At 39.6% G+C, this 14,018-nt stretch overlaps 1 long non-coding RNA gene across 1 annotated transcript; it reads right to left on the reverse strand.

Moving 5' to 3' along the window:
• Positions 1–3,834: 3,834 nt before the first annotated feature.
• On the reverse strand, positions 3,835–9,689 carry LOC139453234 (uncharacterized). The gene is made up of 5 exons (XR_011652411.1): positions 9,627–9,689; positions 8,582–8,640; positions 7,999–8,012; positions 6,926–6,988; positions 3,835–4,588 (listed from the first exon to the last, which is right to left on the reverse strand). It is a non-coding gene; the product is annotated as an uncharacterized lncRNA (long non-coding RNA).
• Positions 9,690–14,018: the final 4,329 nt, after the last annotated feature.

A 14,018-nucleotide genomic window follows, 5' to 3' on the forward strand; every position in this document is an offset into this window, starting at 1 on the left:
TTGTCAGCAAAATCCTCAAATATCGTTCTTGGTTGCACCTTTAAAGAAGTATATTATCGGTGAGCATTTTCCTGTATAACAAGAAACTAACGTCACGAGAAACCCCGCCAAGCACAAATGTTAACAGTAAGTATTGGAACAAAGATAAGTTCTGACCACAAACATCCTATGCAAGAACGTTGATGTCTATAAAACTAAACACCAAAACAAATCCTGTAGTTTGCACGTGCTTCACGTGCTTCACACAGTAGTGCCACGCGTTGGGTGTCACTTGATTTTGACTGATTTTGACACTTTCAAGGAAGGTCGATTTATCTCTGTGGAACAATATTTCTGTCAATCTGCTTCTCATACAATTCTGATTTACTTGATTTCATTAATTATCGTTTGAACTAGCAAACGCGCGGAGCGTCGACCGGCTATTGACATGCTGGAAACAGGCAGAAGTCAGCGTGCAGTGGCCAATACGTTTATTGTTTCACAGTCAGTGATTAACGGAGTATGGAACAGGTACCAACAAACCCAAAGTGTTGACAACAAGTCCCTGAACCCGTTCAGGAAGTCCAAGGTCAACAACAACGGTACATGAAACCAGGCTTTACGACATCGAGCTCAAACGGCGCATCAGATTGCTGCGAACATTCTCCACGGGTCAGACGATTAGTAATCGTCTACATGCAGCTCATCGCCAGGCTCGACGACCACGTGCTGTGCCGCTCCTTATATAGCCAACAGACGTCAATGGTGTACACAATATCGAAACGTCGTTTAATCGGCGCTGGTCTCGTGTCATGTTTTCAGATGAATCCCGATTCTATTTGCACTTTCTTCATAGGCGTGGTCGTGTCTGCGTCAATCCAATGTCAACCTGAGATTTCATGACAGATTTGGCGGTGGATGGGGTATGGTGTGGGGAGGCATCACCATGACTGACCGAACCCAACTCCATATTGTGCAAGGAAAGTACCCTGGACAGCACTATCGGGACAGCATACTGACACCCTTTGTTGTCATGTTTGCAAGGCGCGTGGTTCAACGTTTTGTCAGAATGCGCGACGGGATATGGGTACTTCGATCAATATAATCTAGAGTATTTAAATTAAATTTTGGCAACATGATTTTGTTTTAAAAATGTATAAAAATATAGATTGTCAGTTAAACATCGCACTGTATACAGATAACAGAAATATAAAACTTGATGTTGTTAGTTGTAGGGCTGTGTTGGGTGATATATTCAAATGTATACGTGCGGTTGTTCATGAAACGCCCACTTGACTGCAACATCCGTTCATTTGAGCATTAGACCTGGCTTTCCAAAAAGACAACAATATAATATCCATTTGTATGATATACCAAGAGTTGAAAAATGTGCTAGAGTAATTATCTAATTGCCGATTTCAAAAAAAATTATTCACGTACCTCTTAAGGCCTAAGTCAGCTCAGCTGAGTTCAGACATGCGTACCAAATGATGGCTTTAATACCTATCTCTAAATAGGACATTTGCCAAGCATTGCCCTGGGGTATAAATGAATACCAGCTAGTGCTGACATATAAAGAGACAATCCAATTCCAAAACTAATGCTTTAATAATGATGTTAACTTTATCAGCATTTTAACGGGTGGATTTGCGTAGATGGAGTATACATATGAAATTAGGGCAGTGGTAATATATAACACTGATTTAATTGCTATAAATATATATTTGGGTGATTATCTAGTGCCCTGAGATACTCCTACACCCCCCTCTGTGTTGTGTCAGATCCTTGTCACATACCTTTAGTACATTAACAAGTGACAACTGAACAACCAACATACCGGTTGCTAGAAAAAAATCAATTCTCATATGAGCATTGACAATTATGTGATGGTTGGTATGCCACAAATCATAAACGCAAATATGTATAGGATTCTAACGAATTTTTGCAAAATTTGTAAAACAAAAACCTATCGTAAAAATGTCAATATTAAATACTTACAGAAATTGTTAATGAAAACTTAATGTAATAAGTTGTATGGGTTTTAGGTGACCTAAATGGGTGACGTACATATATTCTTGTTTATTATTTTGTAACAGACTAGTGTGTTACACAATTTCATTAGTTGAATACAAACTTTACCAAAGATTCCGCTTTTATATCCAGCACATATAGTTTTTACGTGTTAGGTTTAGTTTTTTCAACTACACGTCTTTACGTTAGTTGATAAGATTGTAATTCTTTACGTCTTTCTTAACACCTTAAATTTGAACGTCCTTCAAGACCTTTGGCGACCATAACATCTACTGTCATACTTCACTACCGGCTGTTATGTGTTCCCAATTCGTTCCTATACTATCATTCAACTATTACTAGAAACTAATATCTCTCACAATTCTGGAAATTTTAAGTACCAAATGGAGATATTTTCTGCTGACACATCTACTTTTATATGCCCATGAAAAATATCTGAGTTAGGGGGATGTAAACGCAGCATCAGTGCCTGTCAGTGAAAACAATCTCAGTGTCTTCCACCTGGTCTTTTAGTGACTGTGCAAATTCGACAAATATCTATCGCCATTTCTACCTTTTTGAACACATCAAAGATTTCATTCATTTATTGGCCTGTTCTAAAATTAACAAAAGCCTCAGGCTATAATTGTGGCAATAAGGTATACACTACCTTGGGAATTTCGGAACAGAATGTAAATAGTGTATATCAAAATATTATTCGTCGAGTCTGCAGCATGAGATCAACGATGCTATTCCTGTAATGAATGTGTCCTTTCAACTAAATATGCCATTTGCGAACGATTTCGGGGTGTGTGATTATAAATGATATGCATGATATTATGGTGGAGCGTGTTGTGTATATATTTAATGTATAACCTGACAAGGAAACATAACTGCATGAACTGGGTCATTCTACCATACATACGGCAAAGTGACACATGTTGCTTATGAATAAAATCGGCAAAAAACATTTCCATAGCCATAAGAAAAGTCCGTTGTACCATTCTGACTACATCATAAGCAGTATTAATGATATTCTTGATGTTCGCGAACAGGTGGCCAAAATGATGTCCGATGCAGCTCCCTATTGTGAGCTGCCCTCTACGTTCAGGTTTGTTCAGGAGAACAGCTGACTGGTTGGTGACGGGTGCCACCAGCGGGGCACAGCTTACCGTTTCGCGAACACCTGGCATCATCACTATTTGATGGAATTCATGAACACATGCTTATTGTAATGCAGATTAGTGAGTGAGTGAGTTAGGGTTAATGCCACAGTACAGTATTTTAGTTACATCGCGGCGTGTCAGCTTAATGTGGGAGGAACGTCCGACGTGTTACAGGGTGAGTAAGTGATTGAGTGAGGTTTAACACCGCTTTGAACAGTATTCCAGTTATATCACGGCGTGTCAGCCTAATGTGGGAGGAAAGCCCGAAGTGATGCAGGTCTCAGAGGTTTACCATTTTGGTGAAACCCACGAGCACGGGTATGATGCTAACAATCCTAGAAACATAATCGGAGCGAACGGGGATTTTCACACATCCATAGGTTTCTGGCGTGCAAATTGGACGCAACCCTGGACAGCGAATTGAGACGACTGGGCTACCTGTGCCCCCGTCCCGACTAAGACCCGGATGAACGTTTTTGGTGTTCATTGTTGTGACATTGCTGAATCTTTGCCGAAAATGAAAATATCACTCACACAAAGAGTATTTGGGCAATTCTTTCTTTTAAATGATATAAACAACACACAAAAATGTTAACAAGATGTTTTTAATCAAATGGAAACAAAATCATGAAGATTAACACAATAAGTCACAAACACGTGCTATCAATTACGGTCTCATTTACATGTACTTGGACAGCGCCTGTGCCAGTGCCCGTGTTACTGCTTCACCTGTGGTGATAAAATATTGAAGTAATCGTTCTTAGTTCAGTGACAAGCATTTGTGTTCTAATGTTTTCACTCCAACGACTTTCGCCCCACTCGTCCCTTTCCGTGTCCTGCAAGAACGCTCGTTCCCCTGTCAACCCTTGTTACGTGTGGAGACTAGACAAACCGTGCAGAAAGCGCGTGTGACTACATTTCTGTCAAAAATGCCCGATTTTATGTATGTTTTATCTAATTGTTTATCCAAGGGGCATATACTCGTGTCATGTTGAATTTTACCAAAACAATCACATTTGTTGTCAGTAACAACTGTGGAAAATACCCGTTTAAGTTTACACAAACAATTGGATAGTTGATAATGAGTTGACTATTCCTGTCGGTATGCCCGCTTTTATGGAGGCGGAACCCAGTTGATAAGATGGCCGCGAGAGGTAAACGAGATGCCACGCTTGTCTTGCCCCGGACTGACACGAGTGGTCACGAATGTATCAGCAATACAGCATACAGCAAAATGAATTCCTTATTCGTAAAGAAAGTTCAAAATAAACCTTAACATTTTATAACCATAGGATCATGCGCAGCGGGATGCTTAAACCGGACACGTGACAGGAAGTATATCGTGGATGTCAAGGTCGCGCAGCAAGTTGGAGGGCGGTGGCAAGGCCTATCAGGATCAGGGGAGTTGCTATGGCAACTGTTTCAGCAGCATTCTGTAAAGAAATACGAAAAAACATAAACTGATAGCCAAATTTAACTTTATCACTTAAATTAGCAAAAAAATTTAAAAACACACATACAAACTAAATCAATACGAAACACATGGTCCAAACATACTAATGCTCTTTGATCACGTTCACGGCACGTTTGTGTTTGTAGAAATTCCACGACTGACACCCGAACAACGCGAGCGGGTCCTGGGTATGGTACAGATGGGAGCCACCTATTCCCACATTGCTTGAACTTTCGATTGCTCCCGTGTTGCTGTAACTAACCTGATGCAACAGACAGACTGGGTAGACATCAGACAGACCAAGAACAGGCAGACCGAAGGTAACTACGCCCATATGATGACCGGTACTTGCTTACTTTGCATCTCCGGAATCGATTCCTGACAGTGACGTCATCAGCGACCGATTAGTCGACAGTGGCCAGGCTTACAGACTTTGGGCTTACAGACTTTACACAGGATAGTTATTGACAGCGCAACATTGTCGTCAGATACTGAGATGGGCCCGGACTGCACGTCGTTGGCAGCGACATGACTGGGAGAGCGTTGTCTTCACCGAATGAGTGAGTGAGTTTGGTTTTACACTTCTTTTAGCAATATTCCAGCAATATCACAGCGGGGGGACACCAGAAATGGGCTTCACACATTCTCACCCGGGCGTTACGAGCGAACGCTTAAACCACCAGGCTATCCGACCTGTTTTCACTGATGAAAGCCGGTTCTGACTGTTCAGAGTTAATGGTAGACAGCGTGTTTACCGCGGAAGGGGTCGTACCGTATGGTGGAGGAGATGTAATGGCGTGGGAAGGGATTTGTGGGCAGGAAAGAACACCACTGGTCATCGTTAACGGAAACTCAGCGTTACGTGGATGGCATTCTTCGTACGATCGTCCTACCATTTCTACAACAGCTGCCAGGCCAGACTCCATACAGGCGGAATCGTACAGAACGTCCTTGCAGCCATCAACGTCAACGTGTTGCCATGGCCTTGCACCCTTCCCAGGCATGTCCCCAATAGAACACCTCGGGGACGTCATGGATCGTCGTGTTCGACAGCAACCACATCCTCAAGCCAACCGTCAAGAACTGATTCAGGCCCTCCGAGAAGAATGGCGACGTATCCCACGTGACGTCATCAGAAGACTGACTTTTTCTGTGCGCCGAAGTGTTTTTGCGTGTCTAGTAGCAGGTGGTGGTTACACACGCTAATAATGTGACGTGTCATTGTACTTGAGCGATTTTAGATGTGTGCCCTTTGTCCATTACGTTGAAAGCTTGTGTTTGCTACCCCACCTCAATTCGGGCAACTGTCATGCCGAGATCGGATGCTGTATGACTGTCATTTTAAATGTTCATTTCGTTGAGACCTTGATATTTTCAATACATTTTACTCCATGCATCTATATCTTAAACGAAAGTGATTTGAAACTATTAAAAAGTCTCTTTTCGCCGTCACTTTATATTCAAGAAGCATTTGTACCTACTGTTGCACAACTCTGATTACAACCGCGGAGGGTAATCAGCTCGTCACCGATCAGATTTCATTCCATTTGTATTCTCCATAGCGAGGACTTCATATGGAAATTTGTTAAACAATGGTAAATAACGTATGTTATACGAATCCACCAACGCCCGTCAACACATCCACTCTGGATGTGAGCAGATAGCGGTTATAATGAATCTGAGTTTAAACCCAGAAAAACCGTGTGTGTTGATGTTGAATGATAAATTAAGATCATTTGGATTTAGCAATACTCAAAGTTGACTTGTACAGCCCGCGGTACACCATGTACATATACTGAACTCTCATTATCTGATAGATCAACAGGTCAACTGATAGTACATATGTCTAATCCCGTCATGATCCGGATTGGAACTGGTCTTTAGCAACCCACGCTTGTCGTAAGAGGCGACTAACGGGATCGGGTGGTCACGATCTCACACTAGGCTGATGCATGTCATCGTATCCCAATTGCGTTGATCGATGGTCATGATGTCATTCACTGGATCGCCTGGTCCGGATTCGAATATTTACAGACCGCCGTCCTATAGCTGAAATATTGCTGAGTGCGGAGTTAAACAACAAACAGACAAACAAACAAAGTACATATGCATTAAAACATCGGTTATTTCATAGAGTGTAGCTCAGTAGTGAAAATGTCAAGCGAGAATTCCCAGGTCCCGTTGTCCACGTCGGTAAAAGAATATGATGACGATTTCTTGGGTTCCCGTGGTGATATTGCTGGAATAGTGTTACAAACCACTCACTCACTCACACACTATAATTAACAGGGTATTATAAAAGTTATTTAATTCTTACGCCGTCTTTATTTGTTGTTTTTGTTCCATTTCCTGCCACAGTGCTGTTAACGTCCGCCGCTACCTACAAAATATTTTCAAAACGTTGGAGGCAAGCTATATGTATTCCATAAATGTCATTATAGTTTTACACTGCTTGTAAGAATGACATTATCGTATGGTTTTACACTGCATGTACACGTGACATTATCATATGATTTACACCGCTTGTATAAATGACATTACCATATGTGGTTTTACATGGCTTCTATAAATGACGTTATCCTATGGTTTTCCACGGCTTCTATAAATGACGTTATCGTATGTAGTTTTACACGGCTTCTATAAATGACATTATCGTATGTAATTTTACACGGCTTCTATAAATGACATTACAGTGCGGTTTTACACCGCTTGAATAAATGGCATTATCGTAAACGTATGGTTTTACGCGGCTTCTATAAATGACATTATCGTAGGTAGTTTTACACGGCTTCTATAAATGACATTACAGTGCGGTTTTACACTGCTTCTATAAATGACATTGTCGTATGGTTTTACACGGCTTCTACAAAGAGATTCGATTTCAGAGTTTAATTTGTTTCAAGTCAATGAAAGATTTGTACATCATTGCAGTAAAAAACATGGAAACAATTTAGAATATATTCTTCTTTTCACAGAATATATAAAAGTGCCGTACACACCAAAGGCAAACCTAACTCTAATAACATTAATCTATCGTCAACTGAAAATTTATAATGATTATAATCATTATTGACCTTAACCTTCTAACTGTATACACTATAAACTACTTGTCTAGGAAGACCGATGGGGTCTTTTCATTGACCTGTGGAATGAAAATAATGACTTTCATTTTCTAGTACTGGGGTACTTAACACAAAACTGACAAGACAAAACTTAAATTTGATTATTAATATTCTTTCTGTTTTAAATTAGTCAATCGTCTGCAGCATCCCAGTTCAATTTACATCTTTAAACAGTTTTAAGGTATGTCCTTCGCTTTAGGATAAATTAGAAAAGGATCACGTTATTTTTGCACTTGAGTATATCACAGTATTAGAGAGGTGTACTTACCACACGAAAGGGCTCTGCAAGGGGGAAATATACATAGTTACAATATAATGGGGTGGTCAATTGCAGGTCATCGCCGCGAATAGCTCCCTCAGGACGAATAACGAATATCAGTGTATCTTAAATTTAACTGGTTATATCCAAGTGATCACATCCTCGATTCTCCTGTGTATTATACCGCCATTCGGCTCCATTCTATTACGATGAACAACCCAGGCCCATCAGATTAATGATCCAACGCGATTTTAATGTCACGAGGCTAAAATAGTCGTCGAAACAAACCAGTTCTCACGAGTAAAAGAAGTTATATGCCAAATTATAAGCGAGATGAAGATAGCGAAGCAATGCTGGCGATAGGACGACAAGGTATTGAACGTTTCTGAAGGTTTCTGAAAATTCGACATTTCTTAACAACCAACATTTCGTTTAAGAACATGTTTCGTTCCTTCCTTTTATTGCTGTATTTCCCTAATTTGAAATGTACCTATGATGTATATTGCGGATTAATAAAGAAAACCGTGTTAATTGTATCTTGTTTTAAGAATAAATATTATATGAGTGAAACATTCTTTTTTGCAGAACGTACCTGTCAGTAACGATATTGTCCATGCCACGAGGCAGAAGATGGTGAAGCTGTTCATGTTTCTAGATGGGATAAAAATAAAAACTATTGATTAACTCTTTGATAGATACACATCTACAGTGAAACATCGTTAATCCATGTACGGATTAACGAATTATGGAGTTGTTATTTCGCCTTGATTATTGACATACCCCCAACAGTTACTGTCCGAAAGGCGGGGTGTCTGGGTTAGCGAGGTCAACACTAACAGGGGTTCGCTGTCTCTACAATGCCACATTCTAATCGTAGAGAACTGAATGTTGGGAGTACAGTGAATTGTCTCGAGTTCCACAGAACGGAAACCCCTTAACAGAATCGGATGGAGTCATGTATAAAATAACTAAGCTGGAAGACTGATGTGTTCATAGTCAACTCGAAGCGTTGTAGTAGTAATTGTGGTAGTAGTAGTAGTAATAGTACAGTGGCAGCAGCAGCAGCAGCAGTAATACCACAGGTATCAATGGGGGCAGTAGTACAGTAGTACTAGCAGTAGTTGTAGTAGTAGTAGTAGTAGTAGTAGTAGTAGTAGAGTAGTAGTAGTAGTAGTAGTAGTAGTAGTAGTAAGAGTAGTACTAGCACTGGTAGTCGTAGTAGTAGTCGTCGTAGTCGTAGTAGTAGTGGTGGTGGCGGCGATGATGGTTGTAGTAGTGGTGGTGGTGGTGGTTGTAGTAGTAGTAGTAGTGCTGGTGGCGGTGGTTGTAGTAGTAGTAATGGTAGTAGTAGTAGTGGTGGTTGTTGTTGTAGTAGTAGTAGTAGTAGTAGTGGTGGTGGTGGCGGTGGTGGTGGTAGTAGTAGTGGTGGTAGTGGTGGTTGGAGTAGTAGTAGTAGTAGTGGTAGTAGTGGTGGTAGTGGTGGTTGTTGTAGTAGTAGTAGTAGTAGTAGTAGTAGTAGTAGTAGTAATAGTGGTGGTAGTGGTAGTAGTAGTAGTGTAGTGGTGGTGGTGGTTGTAGTAGTAGTAGTAGTAGTAGTAGTAGTAGTGGTAGCATATTTTCAAATATATTATACTCACAGTATTTTCAGGTGATCCGAGGGAGAGCGACGATCTCCGGTGTCCGCCTGGTGTTGCGGCACCGTTACGTTGGGTATTTATAGACACACATGTGACGTCATGACACTGGATGAGTCTACTTGTGGTGGGGTAAGGCAGGGGGGACAACACAAGCTTACTCGAACATTCCATGTTAACGATAATCGAACCTGACTCCTGTCTCATATGATTCTCTTACACTGATCAAGATGTTTGGTTTCGTTTTCTACAGAAAGTAGTGATAACAATATTTAAGAATAATATATAAACGTTCTCACTTTATTTCCTGTAATGGATTCATACATCAAGTTTTATATGATAAATGACTAAAAGAGCATTTTATCAACAGTGTCTGTGTTGTGCTTAGTTACAAGTGATAAATTACAAATGACTTATCTTTGATATCGATGTGCATGCACAGGTATCCATTAATATATATATATATATATATATATATATATATATATATATATATATATATTGGTTATGTTGTTTTTTGTGTCAGTTGTCATGATATGAGCTTTATACATTCATACTTCCATACCGCCGTGCTTTCACGCTTTCATGTTTTATATAGCATGCAGCTGTGAGTGTGTGTGTGTGAGAGAGAGAGAGAGAGAGAGAGAGAGAGTGTGTGTGTGTGTGTGTGTGTGTGTGTGGTTGCTTGTACTAGTCTGCACAAATTCCGATTTATAGTGCTAGCCTACTGAGATACCATGCCGCTGTTTAACATTAACACACCACTCAAACACAGTATACTGACTCCGAAATGAGCAGTCCTTGTTTTAACCCCTTTATGCCGAGCGCCAGGGTAACGACAAGTACCATTTTGGCAGGACGCGGCCGGGGATCGAATCCCCGACCTTCCGCTCTACCACTAGACCACGGAGCGGTCTTCATGTTTCAATGTTTCATGTGTCTTTCAATAGTCATGCGATGACAGATATTAAAGCGTAGCGCTGGTGTATGTTAAGTTCAACTGGTTCCTGTTTTAAATACAAGGACTTGTGAATTAGAGTGTATCATCCTGAGAGGTGAGGTGAAATGGGGTTTAACGTCGCGTCCAAGATTATTGAACTTATATAGCGACGTGCATGTACGTGTGTATGTGTGTATGTGTGTGTAGTATGTGTGTGTATGTGTGTGTGTGTGTGTGTTGGGGGGGGGGGGGGGGGGGGCTGCTTGTACTAGTCCGGACTGATACCGATTTATAGTGCTTGCACACTGGGATACCCTGCCGCAGTTTCACATGAATACTGACTCCGAGCTGACCAGTCCTTGTTTTCGTCCCTTAATGCCGAGTGCCAGATAGGGTAACAACAAGTACCATCTTTTACCGTCTTTTGGTATGACGCGGCGGGGGATCGAACCCCGGACCCCCCACTCTCCGGGCGGACGCTCTACCACTAGACCACGGAGGCGGCCCTTTGCTGTAAGCGTGAGTTGGGTTAACACCGATCAGAACAGTATTTCAGTAACATTACGGCGCATCAGCTTCTTGGAGAAAAGCAAAACGCAATGTAGTTTATAACTGTTAGCCACTCCATGGAACCAGCAAACAGAGCTTTGGTGCTGACAAACCAAGAATTATAGCCAAGTCGCATCTGGGATTCGAACCAACCAATGGGCATCATACTGATTTTACGGAGTATCTGGTTTCATCTTACCGGAAATACACGAATTATGGCACGGGTTTCGTAAAAAACAGCATTAAAGCTACCTTTATTGTCATCACTTCAGTTATAACCTGGAAGTGGTGTCTTTCATATTGAAAACCGAATCGAGAAGCCAGAATGACGTCAACGAGAAGCAATGACGTCGTAACCACTGCGTTTCTCGAACTCGAATATTATAAATATATGTTATAATGTCGTAGATGATGCTAACTTTATAGAAGACTAAGAAATGAGCTTCCAGAAAGAGATATCAGATATGTCATAAAATTTATGTTTGCAGATAGTAAGTTGAAAAATATTTGAGTTTTACGTCGTATTTATTATAAATGTAGACACAAAAAACAAATACGTTTATCCGAATGGCTGTAATAAAAAGATATATATGTACCGTGAAACCCCCTTAATCAAGAACCCCAATTTTAAGGACGATTGCCGCTAGGAGCAAATGTGCATAAACAAAGGACATTAATACTCTGCTTCCCTGATTCGTTGATCTGGGAATTTGTTAACCTGGAGGATACCGTACGTCCGGATCTAAGGGATTTCACAGTGTGGTGAAACTGGTGTAAGTGACAGTCTACTGACGCACGTAATATGTTATTCAATGCAGGATTATCCCACGTATGACTTTCTCAAGATTGCGGAGATACAATATATTTTCATCGTTATGCAAAATATAAGAATCTGTAAAGAAAATCCATTCTATTTTAAAGAGAGTTAGCAGAAGACTAAAACTGGTTATATGTTATTATGTTAAAGTTTATCCAGAAATATGTATAATTCAAGTTTTCTACCTAACAATTTCGTATAATTACAATTCATTAAAAAGAGCAAGAATAGTTAAATCACTGAGGAACACGTTCGTAACTAATCTAATCAAATTGTATTATATAACATGCACTCGAACACACGTAGAGTGCCTGTATCCATATTCGTTTCGGTGCTGTAAGGTAAGATTTGTGACATTTATCATCCACTAATTTAATCAGCAGTATAGAAATTGTCAGTCTGTGAGTACAGTTGTCATGCAGGACTTCACCAGGGGTGCGTTTTTTCTCCATTTCTGATTTACTTTGCAGACATTTATATTGCAAATGGTTATAGTGATAAAATCATTTCTATTGGTTTTTAGTCATAATTCATTTGAAATGTCTATACAGCTTATTAGAATGTCTAAAAGCATGTATGGGACAGGAACGTGAGCCATCATGCCTGACGCGGTTATGTTATTAATCATCAGAGGCTCGAAGCAATGCAAATGTAGAGTTACAAAAGAGTCGCGACAGTCTCACTGCTAGTTCACAATGGAAACGTTTACACACAGGGTTTCCTAAAGTAGGCAGATACCTGGACTAACGTCTAGTCTCTGACATGAACATATTTTACAGAAAAAATGTGTTTAAATTAAAGTGATAAAATATAATAAAAAGGAGCCCAGAGGACTTTCTTCATTTGCTGATACTGGAGTAATCTGGACTTGCCAAACATTATAGACTTGCATGGGCTGTATGGGATATATTTGTTTCAGGTTGTCTATATGACAGACTAACAGTTACCAACGTGAGCCATAAATCCATATTTTTAGTGACTTTGAATTCAACCTGAGAGGTGTAAAAGACCCTTTTGCTTGAAAAATGTCATATACCCCTGGCCAACTGATTTTATTCCACGGGACATTCACATCTACTGATTTAGTTCCATGTGACACTCACGCCAACTGATTTAATTCCATGTAACACACAGACATACACATTTTCTTATTTAATTCCATGTGGCCGACACATCCACTGATTTAATTCCACGTGACATATGAATCTAGTGATTTAATTTCATATGACAGACACATCTACTGATTTAGTTTCATGTGACATACACATCTACTGGTTACATTTCTTGTGACATATACATCTACTGATTTAATTTCATGTGACATATGAATCTAGTGATTTAATTTCATATGACAGACACATCTACTGATTTAATTTCATGTGACATACACATCTACTGGTTACATTTCTTGTGACATACACATCTGCTGATTTAATTTCATGTGACATATGAATCTATTGATTAAATTTCTTGTGACATATGAATCTACTTATTTAATCTTATGTGACATACACATCTACTGAAATAGGTTCAATGTGACATAAACCTCCACTGATTTAATTTCTTGTGACATATGAATCTACTGATTCAATTTCATGTGACACACACATCTACTGATTTAATTCCATGTGACATATACATTTACTGATTTAATTTCTTGTGACATATGAATCTACTGATTTAATTTCATGTGACATACACATCTACTGATTTAATTTCTTGTGACATATATATCTACTGATTTAATTTCATGTGATATACACACCTGCCGATTTAATTTCATGTGACATACACTCTACTGATTTAATTTCTTGTGACATATACATGTACTGATTTAAATCCATGTGACATATACATCTACTGATTTAATTCCATGTGACATATACATGTACTGATGATAATTTTTATTCATGTTTGTTTGTCGAGCTTGAATTCTTCAGTTGAGATTCCAGTTCATTTCATATATTGCTAAAAGAACATCTATTGATAAAAAAATAATTTTAAAACATGTTAAATAGTCATACAAAGTACATATTTACACCCCTAACCAGTCATATGTAATTTCGGTGTTTCCTAAAAAGCATCCAAC

The sequence above is a fragment of the Haliotis cracherodii genome, unplaced genomic scaffold, assembly GCF_022045235.1.
Source record: "Haliotis cracherodii isolate W230 unplaced genomic scaffold, xgHalCrac1.p SCAF_9, whole genome shotgun sequence".
NCBI lineage: Eukaryota > Metazoa > Mollusca > Gastropoda > Lepetellida > Haliotidae > Haliotis > Haliotis cracherodii.